Source organism: Pelophylax lessonae (assembly GCF_965119305.1).
Source record: "Pelophylax lessonae genome assembly, contig: HAP1_SCAFFOLD_283, whole genome shotgun sequence".
NCBI lineage: Eukaryota > Metazoa > Chordata > Amphibia > Anura > Ranidae > Pelophylax > Pelophylax lessonae.
In genome coordinates, this window is record NW_028120059.1 from 128,783 (window position 1) to 151,314 (window position 22,532).

General features: G+C 45.0%; 1 protein-coding gene across 1 annotated transcript in view; it reads right to left on the reverse strand.

Annotated features, from left to right (window-relative positions):
- The window catches only part of LOC309543664 (RNA-binding region-containing protein 3-like), a 118,366-nt gene that overhangs the window by 23,863 nt on the left and 71,971 nt on the right, over positions 1-22,532 (reverse strand). The window lies entirely within an intron of this gene.

Sequence of the window (22,532 nt, forward strand, 5' to 3'; positions counted from 1 at the left end):
CTTTCTGTAAAAATAAACAATTCCACCAACAATAATTGCAGGTGCTATTATTATAATTTACCTAATTACAGTACAGATAAAAAGGGACAAAGTTTAAAACATTTGTAGGCCAGTGAATGCATTATGGCAAATAGCATTAATGCAGAACTTCAGTCTCAGTCAACATTAACTAATTTTAATTATTATACTGCTAGCAGTAGTAAATTGATAGGAAGATATTTTTTTGTATTTACTTTTTTACATTTCTTCGGTTACTTTGTGGTTTCCAGGCCTAGGTAAATTATGTCATACATCCCAGGAGTCATCAGGAAGGGCTCTCTCAGCTAAGCACACCTGCATGCCTGAGCTAAGGACTGATAGATTACAGGAAGTAAATGCTACATGAATCATCTCCCCCTACTAAAGATAGCCAAAACCAGAAATGCTAGGGGGTGTTTATCAAAGTGAGTTCTCAGAAAAAGAAAGCATGGAGACACTGGTGGATGGGTTAGCTTGCTCTGAATTTTAGAAATGAATCAAACAGCGTTTTTGATTTATGGTGCTCAGATGCAGTGTAGTTCTGCTTTGTGAACATGTATTACATAAACACAGTCCATTGTCAATTTACAATTGCAAGAAATTGCTTGGTACAAACCTATTAATTTACAGATTTTACAGGGAATAGTGTGTTGTCAACTAACCCATACAATACATTTTTACTGCAGGGTTTACCTAAATTATCCTAATTTGGACATAAATCCTAAACTGCCTGCAAGTGCCAATAACTCCACCTTTTTTAGGTTAACGTTCATGTTACACCTTAAACATGGGTGTAACAAGAAACATGGTCCCAAAAGGTGGACTTAGCCTTTAACCTTTAAAAAGATCATTGAGAGAACTGGATCCTGGGCCCAGGCTGATCAAGGGGATTTCTTCCCAAATTGAGATTAAAGGCTAACACCCAGAACTAATCCCTACTCAGTTATTCAAATGACAGTAAACAGTGGAGGCAGAGGGGGCTTGGCTTGACACGCAGCACTGATGGCAGCTTAGAGAAATGATCTAAGTGACAGTGGTATGCCCACTTTAACATTTGCAGAAATTGGATTTTAAGAAAAACCTATCACAGTTGATGAACTTATGTTGGCAATAAAGAGTCTAAAACTGGGAAAGAGCCCTGGCCCTGATGGCTTCACGGCTCACTATTATCACATCACCCTTATTTCCAAGCCAGCTAAAAACCCTACCGATTGCGCCAGCTATAGGCCAATTTCAATGCTAAATGTGGACATAAAAATACTGGTGAAAATCTTGGCCAATAGACTGACAGAATCTATGCCCAAGCTCATTGGCCCAGAGCAGGTGGGATTTATGCCTGGACAGGAAGCTCACGATCATGTTGTGAAAGCCCTTAACCCGATTTATAGCGCTCATGAAAGATAAAATGGGATTTTTGATTTACCGTAAAATCCATTTCTCTGATGTTCATTGACTAACACAGCTCCTGATTCTTCTTAACCATTGGGTTACACTGCCCCCCTACAGGAGTAGGACTCTAGGCAGGAAAAAGCCTGGCTACGCCTATGGGCAGTCCCAGGGGGTGTACACCCACTCTCAGCTACAGGCACTCATTTCTGATACAAGCAAGGTCAAAAGAAAGCAAACTCCAGAGGGGTGGGTGCTGTGTCAGTCAATGAACATCAGAGAAATGGATTTTACAGTAAGTCCAAAATCCCATTTTCTCTTTCATTCATTGACAGACACATCTTCTGATTCTTCGGGGACGTCCTAAAGCAGTGTTAAACGTGAGGGGTGGGAAAAAAAGCAGAAAGAAATTCCCAAGGCTAACTAAAGCCAACCAGATAACATTGAGCTCAACCATAAAAAAACTGGAGCTCACCTGAAAAAAACAATACAACCTCAAAGAGGACCAGGTCCCCTAAACACAGACTTGTATAAAGTACTCGAAATTTCTACTTGAGTAAAAGTACAAGTGCTCGATCAAAAAGTGACTTGAGTAGAAGTGGAAGTGCTCGCAAAAAAAGTTACTTAAGTAGAAGTACTAAAGTATTCAACATTTTTTTTACTTAAGTATTGCAAGTAGTTTTTTCAAAAAATTTGCTACTTAAGTACTAAAAGTAAAAAGTACCAGTAGTTTTGAAAAAAAAATTCTACTCAAGTACTGAAAGTAGAAGTACAAGTACTGTGTTATGAAGTTATTAAAGAAAGAAGTCAAAAGTTTGAACATCATATTGTTTTTTATTATTTTAAATGATTTATTCAAATGATTAACCTAAAGGACAATCACAATTCCTTAGGCTTAAAGTGAAAAATGCATCAAAAACTACTAACAAAGTTGCTGTGCTAAAAATGCTAATAAAGTGCCTGCAATTATATATATATATATATATATATATATATATATATATATATATATATATATATTCTTCTTGTATTCAAAATCATCGCCCACAGTATCAAAAATAAAGTGACATGTCTGTGCTAAATGCAGTGCAAATTATTCCCACAATGTAAATAGAATTCATATAAAATATATATGACAATACCACAATAAAATAAGTTGTGATTGTGAATAAGTTAGGTGTAAGTTTAAGTGTGTAAACTAAACTTTATAACGAAAAGTCCATAACTGAATTCCAGTGTGCAATCTAAGAAGTGCTTGACTTGCTGTCAGATGCTTCCACCTTTCTTCTGTGATCTGCTCTAGTAAAGTGGTGGACTGGATAGCCTCTCTCTCTGCCTCTCACCTTAGTAGCACTGGCACTGCACTGGTTCAAAAAGCTGTCTATATTATTTTCATTATAAGAACTTGTCGGAACATGCTTCCACCACCTGTCCTTCACACCAGTAGTGCTCATTTGCTTTGCTCAAGTCAAGTGCCACTGCCACAGCCGTACAGGCAGAGGCAGGCCGCAGGAAGCACAGGCACCACCACAACACAACACTTATGGTCCATGGACCATGGATGGTCGGATAATCATCATAGCCGTCAGTCTCACTCTTCTTGGTTCAAAAAAGCCACCCATGACCCGTGTGTATATAATATATTAATATTTTATATTGATTATTTGATTCTCAAATGGCACATTTGCCATGGCAAGGATTAGGCCCTCTCCACGGTCCACCTCACTCATCTCATAGAGAAGAAGATGAGATAACGAAGAAAATGCTCCGAGTCCCGCCGCTCGTGTCACAACTCCTCTCAGTAAGTGCCCTAAGGGGTGGAGTCTGAGTGACACACAACACGTTTAGAGGCGGAGACCTCGAGCGGGAAGACGGCAGCACGGCTCCTCCAGTGCGGTCTTAACTTGATGATCATGACAGTGATTCCGCGGGCCGCGGCGCGAGCGAGGCTGTGGGATTGATTGAATTGAGTTGTGCTGCCCACTGCTACACGCTACCTACTACTACTACTACTACTACTACTACTAAATTGTGAGTCAGTATATTTTATTTCATTTTTATATATAAAAGCGGTATTGTTGAGCACTACTAGCCACTAGATCTCCTGGCTGTCACTTTGTCACATGTTGGGGAATCACAGCGGCTCGGCTCCAGAAGTGGCGGGTGTCCCCGTCATCCTGCCAGGGCCGCCAAGAAGTTCATCACCTAATCTTAAGTTATTAATATTTTGTGAGGAGAGGACCTATGAGATTGAGAATTGAAATAATTAAATATATATGGCTTTTTGAACCAGTGCAGTCAGTGCCACAGTGCCACCCAGACGCTATCCACCAGTGCCACCACCATTAAGTGTGTTGGTCGGTCACTCGAGCACTGAAGGAGGTGGAAGCATCTAACAAGTGAAGTGACACTTTAGATTTGCACACTGGAATTAATTTATGGACTTTTCGTTATAGATAGGTTTACACACTTCAACTTGTTGCACGCACCTGACCTAACTTATTTCATAACTTATTTTATTGTGATTTATTGTCATATTTTATATGAATTGAATTTACTGTTACATTGTGGGAATAATTATTTTCACTGCATTTAGGCTTTAGCACATTCATGTCACTTTATTTTTGATACTGTGTGGAGTGTGGGCAGGGCACTGGGGGCAACAATGATATTATATCGATTGCACAGGCACTTTATTCGCACAGCCAAGTTGTGTTTGTTAGTAGTTTCTTGATGCACTTTAAGCGCTGTAGCACAATTTATTTGTTTGTTTCATATTTTCTTTTTATTAGAAAGATTTGGTATAGCAGCTTTTATTATACACAGCCTTTATTTTCGTATGCGCTGATTTACAAATGACATTATACACATTTTTTTGAGCTTTATGCAACCTGCCATCTACTGTTCTGGCAGTGGTAATTTTTATAATAGTAACGAGTAACTATGCAGCACAAAAAAAAAATACTTGAGTAGAAGTATCGAAATCATCGAAAAAATGTAGTGAAGTAAAAGTAGAAGTAGGAGAAAAAAATTATACTCTAGGAAAGTACAGATACCGCATTTCGGTACTTAAGTACAGTAGTGAAGTAGTTCTACTTCGTTACTATACATCTCTGCCTAAACAGCAGCCAGCAAAACCTTGCAGCAAAAAAAGCATCCGCAGATGCCAACACATCCACTTTATAAAATTTTTATAAAAGCGTGCACCGACGACCAGGTGGCTGCCTTACAAACCTGCGTCACTGAAGCTTGATAAAAGGAAGCCCAGGAGACACTAAGTGCCCTAATAGAGTGCTCCTTGACAAACCTGCGTTACTGAAGCTTGATAAAAGGAAGCCCAGGAGACACCAAGTGCCCTAATAGAGTGCTCCTTGACAGGGAAAGGAGGAACCTGACCCCTGATGCAATAGGTCTGAACCACCCTCTGTCTGATCCATCTGGAAATGGTTGCAGAAGAAGCAGACAACTTTTTAAGTCAAGTCTGTCCGTGAGCACAAAATAGAGAGTCTGACTTCCTAAAAGACTCCGTAGCTGCCAGGTACACCCCTAATTGCCCGGACCACATCCAAGGCATGCAAGGGGATTTCCTTCGGATGTTTGGCCTGGGACACAGGGAAGGCAACACAATGTCTTCATGCAAATGACAGTTAAGAGCCACATTAGGAAGGAATGATGGACAGGGGCGAAGCACCACCTTATCCTTGTAAATCACCAATAAGGTGAATGACAGAATAACGCCGCCAGTTCTGACACCCTGAGCGCAGAGGTGATAGCCACAAAAAAAAAAAAAGTCACCTTCTGGGGCAGCGCAAGCAGGGAAACCTCCAAAATATTTTCAAAGGGAGGCTTCTGTAGAGCGGAAATCACCACATTAAGATCCCAGGGTGGCAATGGAGCCCGCATTGAAGGGCTCCATTGCCATTGTATTGCAGGAACACCCTGAAGAAAGGTACGCACCAGGGAGTGCAAGGCCAAATGTCGTTCGAAAAAGACTGCCAAAACCGATACCTGGCCCTTGATGGTATTCAAGGCCAATTTATGTTCAACCCCCCGTTGAAGGAAGGTTAAGATCTGAGCCACTGAGAAGGAGGGAGGATAAAGCCCAAGAGACTCACACCACACAATGTACGTCTTCCACGTATGATGGTAGATCTTCCTAGAAGTAGATTTCCTAGCTTTCAACGCGTAGGAACCACCGACTCAGATAAACCTCCATCCTTCAGCACCTGGTGTTTAACAGCCAAGTCGTCAAAGCCAGACACTGTGAAGCAGGATGGAAGATCGGTCCTTGAGACTGCAGATCCTCCCTGAGAGGAAGTCCCCAAGGAGCATCGGCGACCAGCCATACCCGATCGGCGTACCAAGACCGGCGAGGTCAGTCTGGACGGAATCCCTTTCAGCTTTGATCCTTACATAGTTACATAGTTAGTGAGGTTGAAAAAAGACAACAGTCCATCCAGTTCAACCTATGATGTGTGTGTGTGTGTTTGCTTTTAACCATACATTGTATACCCCTGTATGTTGTGGTCTCTAAGGTGCCCATCTAATAGTTTTTTGAAACTATCAATGCTCCCTGCTGATACGACTGCTTGTGGAAGAGAATTCCACATCCTTACTGCTCTCACAGTGAAGAACCCCTTACGCATTTTAAGGTTAAACCGCCTTTTCTCTAGTTTTAGTGAGTGGCCACGTGTCTTATTGTATTCCCTTACTCTGAAAAGTTTGTTCCTTATGCTAGGGTCACCAGTACAGTATTTGTATATTGATATCATATCCCCCCTCAATCTTCTCTTCTCCAGAGAGAACAGGTTCAGTGCTTGTAGCCTCTCCTCATAGCTGATGTCCTCCATTCCCCTAATTATTTTTGTTGCCCTTCTCTGGACTCTTTCCAGTTCCAGCACATCCTTCCTGAGGACCGGTGCCCAGAACTGGACAGCATACTCCAGATGTGGCCGGACCAGGGTCTTGTAGAGTGGAAGAATAATCTCTTTATTTCTGGAGTGAATCCCCTTTTTTATACATCCCAGTATTCTGTTGGCTTTACTTGCAGCGGCTTGGCATTGCATGCCACTGCCAAGCCTGTTGTCTACCAGTACCCCCAAGTCCTTTTCCATCCTAGACTCACCCAGAGGTTCCCCCCCTAGTGAGTAGCTTGCTTTCTGGTTTTTGGCCCCCAAGTGCATTACTTTACATTTTTCAACATTAAACCTCATCTGCCATGTAGTTGCCCACCCCGTTATTTTGTTCAGGTCCGTTTGTAAGGTTTCTACATCCTGCATAGAAGATAATGGCATGCCTAGTTTAGTGTCATCTGCAAATACTGAGATTGTACTAGATATCCCCCTCCTCTAGATCATTTATGAATAAATTAAACAGGATTGATCCCAGGACCGAACCCTGGGGGACCCCACTTTCCACACCCGCCCAATCCGAATACTCCCCATTAATCATCACCCTCTGGACTCTCCCCTGGAGCCAGTTCTCTATCTAGGTACTCACCTTATGGTCCATACCTACCTTCCTTAGTTTGTACAGTAAGCGTTTGTGGGGAACGGTGTCAAAGGCCTTTGCAAAGTCCAGATACACCACATCCACAGGCTTACCTTTATCTAGGTGGCAGCTCACTTCGTCGTAGAAGGTTAATAGATTGGTTTGGCAAGAACGATTTTTCATGAATCCATGCTGATTACTACTAATAATACTGTTTTCATTACTAAAGTCTTGTATGTGGTCCCTTAACATCCCCTCCAACATCTTGCAGACTACAGATGTTAGGCTGACCGGCCTATAGTTCCCCGGGATATATCTTGGCCCCTTTTTAAATATTGGTACCACGTTGGCTTTTTTCCAATCAGCTGGCACCATACCCGTCTGTAAACTATCCTTAAAGATCAAGAATAATGGTCTGGCAATCACCTGGCTGAGCTCTTTAAGAACCCTCGGGTGCAAGCCATTCGGTCCCGGTGATTTATTTATGTTAAGTTTCTCTAGTTTAGTTCTAAGTCTATCTTCTGTTAGCCATGGCGGCACTTCCTGTGGTGTGTTTAGTTTGGCCTTACAAGCTAGATTCGTGTAGCCCCCCGATTCTTTTGTGAAGACTGAAGAGAAGAAATGATTTAACACTTCCACCTTTTCTCTGTCCTCAGTGGCCATATTTCCTTTATCATCTTTTATGGGGCCAATGTGATCTGGCCTCGCTTTCTTACTGTTTATATACTTAAAGAACTTCTTGGGGTTCTTTTTACTCTTCTCCGCTTTATGTCTCTCGTGTTCTATTTTAGCCGCCCTGATTTTGTCTTTACATTTCTTATTACACTCTTTGTAATGCTTAAATGCTGCCAATGACCACTCAGTCTTGTATTTTTTGAAGGCCTTTTCTTTAGCACTAATATGCATTTTTATGTTGGAGTTTAGCCACCCAGGGTTTAATTTTGCTCTTTTAAATTTATTTCCCTTTGGAATGCACTGGTCAATCCCCTTGTTAAGTATGCTCTTGAAGCACTCCCATTTTTCCTCCGTGTTCTTTGTTCCCAGGGTTCCATCCCAATTGATATTTTCTAGCAGCGAGCGCAGTTTTGGGAAATTGGCTCTTTTGAAATTCAGCATCCTTATATTACCCCTCTGCTTCCTATAACTAATTAATACTGAAACTTATTGACCTATGGTCACTGTTTCCTAAGTTCTCCCGTATTTCTATATCCGTGAGCAGGTCTGTATTGTTGGTAATCAGTAGGTCAAGTACCGCATTTTTTCTCGTCGGTGCATTCACCATCTGACCCATGAAATTGTCCTGCAAAACATTTAGGAACTGCCTAGCCTTGGCTGAGTGTGCGGTTCCTTCTGCCCAGTCTATATCTGGATAATTAAAGTCCCCCATTATAATGACATTTCCCGTCCTTGCTGCCAATCCTATCTGTAAAATGAGGTCCGCCTCCCCCTCCTCCCTCTGGTTGGGGGGCCTATAGCATACGCCCAATATTACCTTCCCCACCGTTCCTTCCCTTTGAAGCTCTACCCATAGGGATTCTGCCTCGTCCTTAGCTTCATTATTAATATCATCCCTCATATTTACCTGTACACTGTTCTTAATATACAGACATACCCCTCCCCCTTTTTTACCCTCTCTATCTCTGCGATAAAGGGAATACCCCTGAATGGTCGCCATCCAATCATGAGAGCTGTCAAACCAAGTCTCAGTTATCCCCACAAAATCGAAGTCCTCCTCAAACATCAGCAGCTCCAGCTCTCCCATCTTGTTGGCCAGGCTTCTGGCATTGGTATACAAACCTCTTAATTTTGACCGGTTACATTTATCCTCATTTGATGTTTTTAGGCTGCTCACTTGATTTTTCCCCATACCCACCCTGGGTATAGGAGCTCTGATCACCCAACCGCTAATGCCCCCATTTCTGCCCTCTGAAACTTGCTTTCCACTGGCTAATTCTACATCTGTACCCTCCCCCCCATTCCCTAGTTTAAAAGCCCCTCTAACTTTTTGGCCATCCTCTCACCCAGTACGGCTGCACCCTCCCCATTTAGGTGCAATCCGTCCCTACCAAAGAGCCGGTGGCAGACTGAGAAGTCGGCCCAGTTCTCCAGGAACCCGAAACCCTCCTTACCACACCTGCTCCTCAGCCACTCGTTAACTTCCCTAATCTCCCGCTGCCTCTCTGGTGTGGCTCGAGGTACAGGTAGTATTTCGGAAAATACTACCTTGGAGGTCCTTCTCCTCAACTTAGTGCCTAAGTCCCTGAAATTGTTTAGGACTCTCCATCTTCCTCTGCCTATGTCATTGGTACCCACGTGTACCATGACAGCTGGGTCTTCCCCAGCCCCACCCAATAATCTGTCCACCCGATCCTCAATGTGCCGAACCCGAGCGCCCCGCAAACAACAGACTGTTCGGCACACACGGTCTTTGTCACAGATTACACTGTCTGTCCTTCTAATAATTGAGTCCCCTACCACCAGCAACTGTCTTTCCTTTCCCTTTCTCCCAGCCTCACTGGAGGAGTTCTTCCCCTGGCAGCTAGGGGCGTCACTCTGCTCCAGCAATGCTGGTCCCTGACTGGTTTCCCCAACATCACACAACAGGGCGTATCTATTGGGGTGCTCAAGCCCAGGATCAGCCTCCTTGCCTTTTTGCCCTCTACCCTTCCTAACTGTCACATGTCTACTCTGCTGCCTGCACCTCCGTCATTCCGCCCACCTCTGTGCAGACCCCTGCCTGCACCTGGCGGGTACGATCCCAGCTCTCCTTCAGTATGGACATACGTCTCAGTGTTGCCAGCTGCTTCCCTAGATTCAGGACCTGAGCTTCCAGGGAAACGACGTGCTTACACTTTGTGCATTTGTATTCGCCCTCGATCTCATGATCGAGGAACGTATACATACCACAAGATGTACACCGAATCGCATCTCCACACCCGCCGGGCATTGTACCTACTAATCTATCTAATGGGGATTCAGTGATTTAAGTCTATCCTATGTGGCTATTTCCTGGCTTCCTAACTCTACCTTCTCACCCTCTGGTACTCCGCTACCCTCAACTGACACTCAGTTGCACAACACTCACAATCTCACAGCCCGGTCAGTCACTCAGGCAGTAACAGGTACTCCCAGACACTCAGGCAGTAACAGGTACTCCCAGACACTCAGGCAGTAACAGGTACTCCCAGACACTCAGGCAGTAACAGGTACTCCCAGACACTCAGGCAGTAACAGGTACTCCCAGACACTCAGGCAGTAACAGGCACTCCCAGACACTCAGGCAGTAACAGGCACTCCCAGACACTCAGGCAGTAACAGGTACTCCCAGACACTCAGGCAGTAACAGGTTGTTATACCTGAAGGGTTTCACATGTACTGTCACTTTAAGGCTGGCTCCACCCAGGAGTGATGACAAGGGTCAAGGGGCAGAGTGGCCATCTTTAGACACATGTAGAGATGTATTGATATGCAGAGCTGTCCTGTAATGCTGTACAGAGAGTCCTGAATAAACATCCGTTGTTCCAGACCAGAGTCCTGTGTCTCTCACAACACGGAGAAAATAACAGTGGCGACGAGGATGGGATGTACAAGGTTACTATCCGTGTGAGAAAGGAAAGGAAGAAAAAAAACTCTGGATTGTCAGGAATACAAACACCCACAGAGCCCAGCAGGAAAATGTCATTGATCGGGACATTAAGTGAATTTGATGGAGAACAGACAACGTGGATTTCCTGGATTGAAAGCAGAGGCGTAACTAGAACCTTCAGGGCCCTGATGCAAGAAACCATGAAGGGCCCCTCAGACCCCTGGCCAGGGCCCTTACCTTCAAGCCCAGGGCTCTTCCCACTAATCCTGGGGCTCTTTGCACTCGTTGCATGGCCTTTTATTACGGTCCCACAGCAGGATTCTTTCACAAGTTCTGCAGTGGGCCCCCTTCCTGCAATCTTGTGGGCCCCCTTCCTGCAATCTTGGGGCCTCCCCACAGTGGTGCAATGCCAAGGTCCGGTCGCAAGTGTGACCCTTGCAATCCTGGAAGTTCACCCACTGGTTTGCTACCGGGCCCCCTGGAGCATGGGGCCCGGTAGCGATTGCAACCCCTGCAACCCCTGTAGTTACGCCCCTGATTGAAAGACTAGAACAATATTTCTGTGCAAATGCCATCCCAGGCGACAGGCAAGTAGCAGTATTTCTGACAGTGGTTGGTGCTAGGACATATGACACTCTTAGGGATCTCCTTTTCCCTGAAAAACCAGCAACTAAGACATTGGCAGAGCTCCTGACACTGTTAGGGAATCACTTCCAGCCTAAACCACTAGAGATTGCAGAGAGATTCCGGTTCTATCAGCGGCAGCAGCAGCCAGGTGAAGATATTAAGGCTTATGTGCTCGCCCTTCGCAGACTAGCCTCAACCTGTTCTTTTGGGGAGTACTTACCAACTGCACTGAGGGATAAGTTTGTCATGGGACTGAATAGAGAGTCTAGCCAAAAGAGACTGTTAACAGAGAAAGACCTTACCCTTACAAAGGCAATTGAGATAGCTTCAGTGATGGAAATTGCTGTGAAAGATACAGAGGCATTGAACCCCCAGAGTAGAAGGGGAGAGGTTAAAGAGGAAGTTTTCAGAACAGCAGTCAAGCAAACTGCAGCTAACGGTAAATATAGAACCTCACTAACCGGGACGTCAGCTTGCTACCGTTGTGGGAATACAGACCATGATCACAAAGTCTGCCGGTTTAAGGAACAGCTCTGTCATAATTGTGGTAAGGCAGGCCATCTGAAACGAGTCTGCCGTAGTAAGAAAGTGCAAAACAAACAACCTCTGAACACCAGGACAAAGGCATATATGGTGGGAAGATATCTGTCTTCATCGGAATCAGAGGATGAGGAAGTGCTCCACAGATTAGACATACATCTTATGCATTCAGCACCCTCAGAAATGACTGTAGAGGTAACAGTGGAAGGAAAGAAACTCAAGATGGATGTAGACACAGGAGCAGCAGTTTCAGTTATCACCCAGAAACAATGGAGAAAACTTCTGATCCGAACAACTGTCCGTCCAACACCAATCAAACTGCAGACATACTCAAAGCAGATACTCCACCCACTGGGGTACGTGAAAGTACAGGTATCCTACAAGGGTCAGACAAAGAGAATGCCATTGTATATCCTAGAACATGGGGGACCCCCTCTTTTTGGGAGAGACTGGATTGCTCACTTTGGCATGCCAGACATTGCCATTAACCCCTGCAACACCGTGACCATCCCATCAGGGGATGAAAAGGGATGGGTGAAGTCCCTGAAACAGCGATTCCCAGAAGTCTTTGATAACCATTTGGGAAAAATAAAGCATGACTGTGTGAGACTCAGGCTGAAACCCAATGCCCAGCCTAGGTTCTTCAAAGCTCGGACGGTACCTTTCGCACTCCGAGCAGGTGTGGAAGCTGAACTAAGCCTGCTGGTGGAACAAGGTGTCATCTCAAAGGTAGAGCACAGCGAGTGGGCATCACCAGTTGTACCAGTAAAGAAAGCGAATGGGGACTTACGCATTTGTGGCGATTTCCGCATGGCACTAAATTCTCAACTGGAGATAGACCAGTATCCCCTACCCAGAGTAGATTACATTTTTGCCTCTCTTGCAGGAGTTCAAAAGTTCACCAAGCTTGATCTCAGGCAAGCTTATTTACAGTTTGAGGTCCACCCTTCGTCCCGCAAGTTTCTAACAATCAACACTCACAAGGGACTGTATGAATACAATCAGATGGTGTTTGGGGTAGCCTCCGCCCCAGCCATTTGGCAACGCAAAATGGATGAGATTTTGGCGGACATTCCTTTCACACAGTGCCTGTTAGATGACATGCTCATCACGGGCCTGACGGACCAGGAACACAAGCATAACGTGGAGCTTGTGTTGGCGAGACTCCAAGAGCAGGGTCTAAAAGGGAACTTAGCGAAATGCCAATTCATGGTACCTAAATTGGAGTTTTGTGGCCACCTTGTGGATGCAGAGGGTATACACACCACGGAAGCCAAATTTGATGCTTTAGTAAAAGCTCCAGCCCCAACCAACGTCCAACAGCTGCGATCATACCTGGGCTTGCTGAACTATTACCACAAATTCCTGCCGGATCTAGCACACACTTTGTTTCCATTAAACAAGCTTTTGGAGAAACACTCCAGATGGAACTGGTCGGCTGCATGCCAACGTGCTTTTGAAGTTTCTAAGCGAAAGCTGTTGGCGTCACGCATGCTCGTGCACTATGACCTCCAAAGGCCTCTCGCCTTGGCTTGTGATGCCTCACCCTATGGTCTAGGGGCTGTACTATCTCACGTTTTGTCAGATGGGTCAGAGAAACCTGTGGCATTCGCCTCCAGGTCCTTGACAAAAGCAGAAAGCAATTACTCTCACATTGACAAAGAGGCTCTGGCGCTCATATGGGCAATGAAGAGGTTTCATCTTTACCTGTATGGTAGGGAATTCACCATACTGACTGATCATAAACCACTCCTTCAGATCTTTAGCCCTGACAAAGGCATCTCCCAGACGATTGCGGCCCGTCTTCAACGCTATGCCCTATTCTTGGGAGCATATAGCTACAAAATCCAATATCGCAGCCATGATGCCAATGCTAATGCAGACGCCATGTCCCGTCTGACAAGGACATTAACAGACTCTTCACCTGTCAAGAGTTGTCGTTACACCAGCCTGTCCTTTCTGTCTTCCGGGGAAGTAGCAGCCCATACAGCCAAGGATACCTTTCTTAAGACAATACTCTCCTGGGTACGGTACGGTTGGCCTGCAACTGTCACACAGGATTATGAACCTTACTTCCGTAGGCGTCTGGAATTAACTGTGTCTGGCAACTGTGTTTTATGGGGAGACCGAGTGATCGTTCCACAGACCCTCCGGAGACACATTCTGGACTTGCTACATACTGGTCATCCCGGGGGCACACGTATGAAACAAAAGGCCCGAGGCTATGTGTGGTGGCCGAACCTCGACTCCGATATCACGACATATGTGAATGCGTGTGCTGGATGTGCACAAACTGCAAGAGACCCTCCTCGAGGGTGCGTCCAGCTCTGGACTTGGCCCACGGTTCCCTGGTTTCGCCTACACTTGGACTTTGCAGGCCCGATCAGAGGACACACCTTTTTGATCATTATTGATGCCCATTCAAAGTGGCCTGAGGTCATTCCTGTTACCCAGCCAACGACTAAGGCGACGATTTCCATACTGTTACATCTCGCTGCTACGTTTGGATACCCCAGAGAAATTGTCACAGACAACGGTGCACAATACACAAGCCAGGAGTTTCAGGGTTTCCTGACTGCCCACAACATCAAATACAAGTTGACCGCACCTTACCACCCGGCTACAAATGGTCAAGCAGAAAGGTTTGTACAGACCTTCAAACGCTATTTCAAAGCTACTGTGGCTACAAGTAAACAACAGTCCCTGTCACCCCAGCAGCTGGACTCCTTCCTTTCTGCTTACAGAACCACACCACATGCAACCACTGGGAAAACTCCAGCTGAACTTCTTTTGGGTCGGCAGCCATGGACTGTTTTGGATATGCTCCGCCCTCAAACGGTCCAGAACATGTACAGCAGTCCCAAGACAAGAGGGTCGAACACGACGAGATACCCCGGTTTACAGCCCAGCAAAAAGGTATGGGCCCGATCTTATGGCGCTTCCAACACTCGTTGGCTTCCTGCTATCGTCGCAGAGACTTTGGGACCCAAAATGTATAGGGTCTGCCTGGAGGATGGTTCCATTTGCAGAAGGCATGCGGACCAATTGCGTCCTCGTTCTCAGTTGCCCGAATCCCTGACATCGGCTGCACCTCCAGTGTCTCAAGGATCTGCTCCTACCGGATCAGGAGGCATTGAGACTGATGCTTGGGAGGACTCTGAACTTTTGAACTCAGCTCCAACAGAGCCCTCCAGCCCTGGTCCAGAGGTCTGCTCACCCTCTGAGCTAGGGGATCCCCTCTTGGCCCCGCCGGTGTCCATTCCGGCCAGCCCTGCTTCCTCCGGCCCCGAGTCGCTGGGTGCCCGTCCTCAACGACACTGTCACTCTCCTGACCAGTTTCAAATGCAAGACCGGTTAAGAGACTTTTGACGGGCCCGCCGAAAGTGATCCGCTGCCATTTTCTCCCTGTAGCGTCCCTGGAAGTTGTTCTCACATCCGGACGTGGAAGAAGCCATGTAAATCTCCTGAGTTGGAGGACTGTATTGGACAATTATGAGTTACTGTTTTATGCCTGTTCTTGTTTTGTTTTTTTGTTTTTTTGGTATGGATGGAAGGTGTTATACCTGAAGGGTTTCACATGTACTGTCACTTTAAGGCTGGCTCCACCCAGGAGTGATGACAAGGGTCAAGGGGCAGAGTGGCCATCTTTAGACACATGTAGAGATGTATTGATATGCAGAGCTGTCCTGTAATGCTGTACAGAGAGTCCTGAATAAACATCTGTTGCACCAGACGCCGCCGCAGCAAGGGAGGGGTGGGGGGGTTACCGCACCGCTTGCCGCCCGCTTTAGTTTGGAGGGGGGGCTCTAGCACCGGGCGCTGCCGGTTCTACTGGGGGGGGTACTCACATACACACCAATCTGCAAACACCTGCTCCTCTCACACGCACGCCGCACTGATCCCGCGCTCTCTGCTCTGCTCCACAGCACCACCTGCTGACCACCGGATAGCAGCAACTTCCTAGGAGCACAGGAGTCGTGGCAGAAAATTGAGAGGGCTGGAACAAACCATCCAGCTCACCTTAGAATGCCGGCTACTTATTGAACCACCAGGACACTACTTATGCCCCCTTGGTGATTGACTAGACCACAGCTGTGGCAAAGTTCAAATTAATTTGTACCGGACACCGCTGAAGATGAATTGTCCAATGAGCCAGACAAAGGCTGATCGCTTGGATTTCCAGAGCATTAATCAGCAGTCTGGTCTCCCTGAGCACAACTGTGCTGAGGATGCCTCAAGCGGGCATCCGTGGTGACAACCGTCCAGCACAGGGGGAAAAAGGATTTTCCCTGTCTAAGTGCCAGAGAACAAAGTCACCTCTAGAGATGGATCCTCGTGGATCCTTGTCCCATTTCACCAGAATCTCTTTAGCAGAGATCTTGTGTGAACTGTGCAAACAGACCGCCTCAAGGGTGGACACCATCAGGCCCAGCACCCGCATGCAAGCCCGGAGGGATAACCATCTGCTAAACAAAAGAAGCTGAATTGCCTCCTGCAATGTCTGGAGTTTTTCCAGAGAAAGAAACATGCTGGCTGAGGCCGAATCCAGAGTCAGACCCAGATGGTCCAGTTTAGATGGAAAGAGCCAAAGCAGACTCCTGAAGGTTCAGAATCCAACCAAACTCCCTTCGATTTCGCAATCTCCAGTTGTCCATTAGCGCAGTCGGAGATTCGGCTCGCAGAAGAAGATAGTTGAGGTACCCCAGTACTGCAATCCCCCGCTCATGGCAACACAGAGGAAGCGTTGATGACTGGCAAATATTAGAATCTGCAGGTAGGTGTCCTTGATGTCGATAGAAGTGAGAAAAAAGCAGTTTAGCACCTTGAGGTCCAGAATTGGGCATACCTTGCCTTCCTTCCTGGGAACTGTAAAAAGGTTTGAGTAAAAACCCCTGAAAAGGTTACGAATCAGGACAAAGGAGTACCAGTGACTAACCCCTGGTTTACTGTCTTTGACCAAACGGGCAACAATAAATGTGGGGTTAAGAACTGTGTAGATCAGATGGTCGCAGCCACAAGATCAAACAATTTATCAATTGTGGAACCAATTATTTGACCCATGGTTTGATTTGCTTATACGTAGGACAAACCATACACCTCCTGAGGGTAAGATTTGGGGAGCAGTGTACACGTTTTTTGTTAAAGCTATGTGTTAATTGCTCACACTCATGCACAAAGTTGTCTTTTCTTTCTTTCCTATAATAGCTATCAACATATCTGCAGAATTTACTATTTATGATTTTCTCATATCTATTTATCCAGTGTTTTATTATTATATATTTTAACATAGTTTTACACACACACACACACACACACACTACTTTTTATTCAACAGTTTTCATATATCTGGTTTCAGTTTGCAAGCGGGCCCATCGTTTAGGTCTTTCAGGGTTGGTCGCATTATGATTTAATGTGACAATTATAGGTAGCCTCTTTTGTGGATTCACAAATTAGGTCTATTTATAGGTTTTTAAAATATATATGTACTTGAATATGCGGTACCATTACAAAGGTATTTTACCAGATGGAACTGTTGGTACATAGAGAGATACATTAAATAATATCAATACGTTTTTAAATGTTTTTTAAATGATTTTACAATTTTGTATGCATAGTAGTTGTAATGCCCATATATATCCTCTGGAGGTGCTGCAGGTGGTTAATTTTGACAGGATGTAGGAATTCTCTTACTCCCCTTCCATCATGTACAAGGATGTCAGCTAAGTAGGGCGAGGGGTTGATTTAATGAATTTTTTGGGGTCTGGATGTACGGATGGGGAGCCCCTGCTCCTTTGGTTCACTGGCATCAGTCCTGGGTTGTCCGTTCTGGGGTTTATACAAGCTGGTATGGACGGTGAATGAGAAAAGATGAAAGGCGGAACTGACGTCACGTGTTTGGAACGCACAATGCAGCGACCCGGGTGGTAGCTGGCGGCATGCGTTCCACTGATATCAGTGGACACAAGCAGGGTAGGAGGCTTGGTAGGCCTCCGGTCGGCTCCCTCCCTGCATGTCATGTATAACGGATAATATGGAAGTGCAGTATCAACACTTTTATTGTCACTCCCATCATCAGCAGCAATATTAACATGATGTACTTATGGCCAATAGCAACACCTCCTTAGATCTGTTTGGGGTATGTTGGTGTTTTAAATTTGAAATGGTTTTTATTATTATTATTATTGTTTTAATTTGAAATGGACCTTATTATTATTTTTACTTTTATTTGCATCTTTGCATACGTTTTTAGTGTGTGTTACATGGATGGCACACTTGATCATGGTATGTTATGAATCCACAGCTCTGGGGGCTGATGGCAGTGGTATATGTGGCAAAAGGTTAAAAATATTGTAACCACACCCTAGAGGAAGGAGTTCCCAAGGCCCCACAGATGAGGGTTGGGCGATACTCTGCTATTTAAACTTGTGAGTTCGACATGGCACAGTGGCTCTGAGGAAGAGGCGAAGCCTCGAAACGTGTCAGCTATCATTCGCTAAGGACAGTGGACATTCGCATGGATTGCTCCTGATATTCACACACTTGGTTTTGATATGACTGATTTACACCTTTGTTTGTGAGTAGTCATTTTTATGTTTTATTAATAAAGCCTACATTGAGGATAATGCGCTAGATCGGTGCGCTCCCTTCTTTGTTCGCACTTCTCTCCAACATCAGTGCCTGACCTCACAAATGCGCTTCTGGAAGAATGGTCAAACATTGCCATAGGCACATTCCTAAACCTTGATATTGAACCCTATGGACAAAGACTGGGATGCCATTAAAGTTGATGTGCATGAAAAGGCAGGTGTCCCAATACTTTTGGTAATATCGTGTATAAACTTTCCAGTTTATAAAAAGTTGGTATCACGTTGCCGCACATTTTTTTCCCTGACTATCCATCCACAGGCTGCAGTCTTCAGTAGAAGTGCCGCTGGGCTTTCTACACATGCTACTTGTCTGTTGAGCACCAGCCTCTAGTGCACTCCAAAATGTGAGTTTGCTGTATGAAGTTTCTTAATAAGTACAGTTGTTTTTATGGTAAGTACTATGATGGTCCATGTATTTTTTCCTAAGCTTCCAATTGTGGTATCTGCTTACCATCACTGGGAGAAAAAAGACCAGGCGGAGACAAGGGGAGGATCAAATGCTATCCAGATATTGCCCTTAAAGGGACAAGCACTTTAGACTTATTAACCATGGGTCAACATAGGAGCTGAGCATCCAATGGTGGTGGGTACACATAGGGGCAGATTTACTAAACCCGGTGCACAGAGAATCTGGTGCAGCTGTGCACAATAACCAATCAGCTGCTAGGTTTTATTGTCAAATCCTTATGGCCCGTACATACGATAAGAAAATCAGAAGTAAAAATTTGTCCGAACGATCTGCCGGTTTTCGGATCGTTAGTATGGTGCTTTTGACAGCCGATTACGAATTTTTGTACGACAAAAGCTGAATGTGCAGGCTATAAAATTATCGTACGTTAACACAACATCCAATTTTTGTTTACATAGTACAGTTTTCGTCCAAAAACAATCGTAAGAGCAAGACTACGAATGCTCGGAAATGAAAAGAATGCATACAAAACAATTCAACACATTGCATAATTTCTGAAGTTGAATTACGTACGAGAATTTTCATATAAAAGTAACCTCTTCACTTTGCATATGAAACTAGCATGCAACACAAAGGACGTAAAATTGGTCCAATAATCTGATTGTGTGTACGAACGAGCCTTAAGGCTGGACAGAAAATGTACAATTTTCCTTTAGATTTAGCAGTTGTAAACCGCAACATGTTTTTATTTTCTTTCGTACCTGCAAGGCAAAGGAATAATGTGCTAGTATGCCTCGCATATCAGCACATTCTATAAAAATATCCTAAAAATGGAGCCTTCCAGCGATGCAATGTCATCGCTGGAGACAACTTCCATCTTCACCCGTTTTGCTTCCGGGTTCGCAGACTCTGGCTCTGTGACTGGCTGGAGACGCGATGACATCAATCCTGTTCTGTGTGCACCAGGTTTAGTAAATCTCCCACATAGTGTAAAGATCACTTAAAAACAAGCACATTTTTAGAAGCTAGTGGATGTTAATGGAATACTACACTAACGTAGACTTTTTTTTTGTCATTTGTATATCTTTAACTGGCCTTTCCCACAGTCCGCATCCGCCGACGGAGTCCGTTCTGCTCAGCAGCGATCGATCCGCCGATCCCCACTGAGCAGGTGGATGACAGCTCCATCTTCACTCTGTGTGCGGAGATGGAGTTGTCAGATCTCCGCTCTCCTTTATGGGGAGATCGAATGAGAATGGACCGCCTGTCTGTTCTCATGCGATCCGAGCCGCCAGACAGATGGAAAATTGGGTTTCCATCTGTCCGGATTTCACGGATAGGATCGGAAGCGGATAGCAGCGGGTTGTCACCTGACATCCGCTGCCCCATATGGATGCATGGAACATCCGATCAGGTCCACCTGAAAAACTGACAGGCGGATCTGATTGGATCGTTCGTGTAAAAGGACCCTAAGTTTGTTTGTTTCTTGGATTACTGATTTTTTTCTTGGAATGGTGGGATCATATTAAACAAAGAAAAAGCTGCGCTTGGATCCACTAACAAAACTATTAATTAAAAAAAAAAAATCACTTTCAATACTACCAGCAGCTGCACATATGTAGGATAAAAACATGAAACGGATTTAGAAAGTCAGGTGCAGAGCAGGGTAAGTAATCTATGTGTAGTTTGGTTTCCCACTGACAAAATAGACGCGCGTCCTCGGTGCGATGCCGTCACACCCTCCAGTCCCGCCCGACGAGGTGTTTCGTCAGTAAATGACTCATCAGAGGCGTGTTCGGTGGACAACATCGCGATCTTTATATAGCATCAGGAGCAAACGGCATAATTAACTGGGGAAAGTGACATCCGGCGGATGCATCAGCATCCAGACCGGAAGAAAACAGCCACATAACCCCAAAATCTAGCTCAGTAAAGAAGCTAAATATTACAGCAGGAAAAGTGTATTCTTCCAAAAAAGGCCAGTGTTAATCAGTAACGACCAGGATAAAAGCAATTTAATGCATTTGAAAAGAGGGATATTATAAGGCAAGCAGGAAGAAAACCGATACTGCACTTACATAATTAATATAACGCATAGCAAAACAAAAAACAATATTCAAATATTCAAAAAAATAGATATACAAAAAAAAAAAAACCTCAATTAATAAACATAAAACCCAGATAAAAAAAATGAGGATACAAAAAATAAAATAAAATAATAAAAAAAATATAATATATATATATATATATATATATATATATATATATATATATACATATATATATACATACATATATATACATATATATATACATATATATACATACATACATACATGATCAGAAAAATCAACATTAGCTATAAAGGCGTTGACATCCGACTCCACATTCATACCATGTGGAGTGTATGTCTTTGCCCTATAGATCCACCATGCCTCCAGTTTTGAGATTTCCCTGACCATATTGCTCCCACGCTCGAAACTCGATCTTGTATCCCAACCGTATGACCTTGTGAACCCATTTGTCTTGAAGCTTGAAGGGGATGTCAGCCAAAAGAGACGCTGCGGTCGTATGCGACTCGGCGGGACGTTTAACCCACGGGCCAGTCCCCGTCCAGCGGGACTATGTCGCGGCCGATCCAGCGTGGAGCTAGGGCCTGCACGCGCTCGTAGGCCGGCTGGGGTGACCACTGGATCTCAGCATCCAGCCCGTCTCCCAGATCCGGCATAATTGCTTGTAGATCTCACAGGAACAATTCCGAGAAAAAAAGCTAGCTAAAAAAAGATTAATCTAAAAAAACTTGCCAGGACCAGAGATCCCAGCAAGGAACTTCGGTCCTTACTCCTGACTAGGCAGAAAAAAAAAACTGACATCCTATAGCAGGGAGAGAGAGGGTATACCCCCTGGGACTGCCCATAGGTGTAGCCAGAACTTTTTTTCTGCCTAGTGTCCTACTCCTGTAGGGGGCAGTAATACCCTACGGATATCAAGAGATGGAATCTGTGTCTGTCAATGAGCGACAGAGAAAAAAACACATACACACATATATATATATATATATATATATATATATATATATATATATATATATATATATATATATATATATATATATACATACATATATACATACACACACACACACACACACACACACACACAGAAAAATTAACTATTCGCTATAAAGGCGTTGACATCCGACTCCACATTCATGCCATGTAGAGTGTATGTATTTGCCCTATAGATCCACCGTGCCTCCAGTTTTGAGATTTCCCTGACCATATTGCTCTCACGCTCGAACCTCGATCTTGTATCCCAACCGTATGACCTTGTGAACCCATTTGTCTTGAAGCCTGGAGAGCCACGGGTCCGGGAACCGGCGAAGACGCCCCCCCCCCACCCCTGATATGGGTGGGGGCGCACCTTCAGGTCGAAGCGGACTTATCCTCAGGCCTGGAAGAACCGGAATTTTGCTTACCAGACCAGGGTCTCTTGAAACCCCCCGGGGGCCTTGGAGGGCTTCGTCTTGTCACCCGCCCTGGAGGAACGAAAAAACTTCTTGTGAGCTGAAAAGGAAGGTCCCCGTCTGCGACGAGGTTCCTTACCCTTGGCAGCCTGCGGGAGAAAAGTGCTCTTGCCCCCAGTGAGACCCTTGATAATCTCATCCAAGGTAGCACCAAACAAAAGAGAAAAAAGAAAAAAGGGACATCAGTCAAGGCTTTTTTGGAAACCTGATCCGCCGACCAGCACTTCAACCATAGCATGCGCCGGAGGACCACCGCCGAGAACGACACACGCCCCAGCAATGGAGCAGCATCCAGCGCGGCGT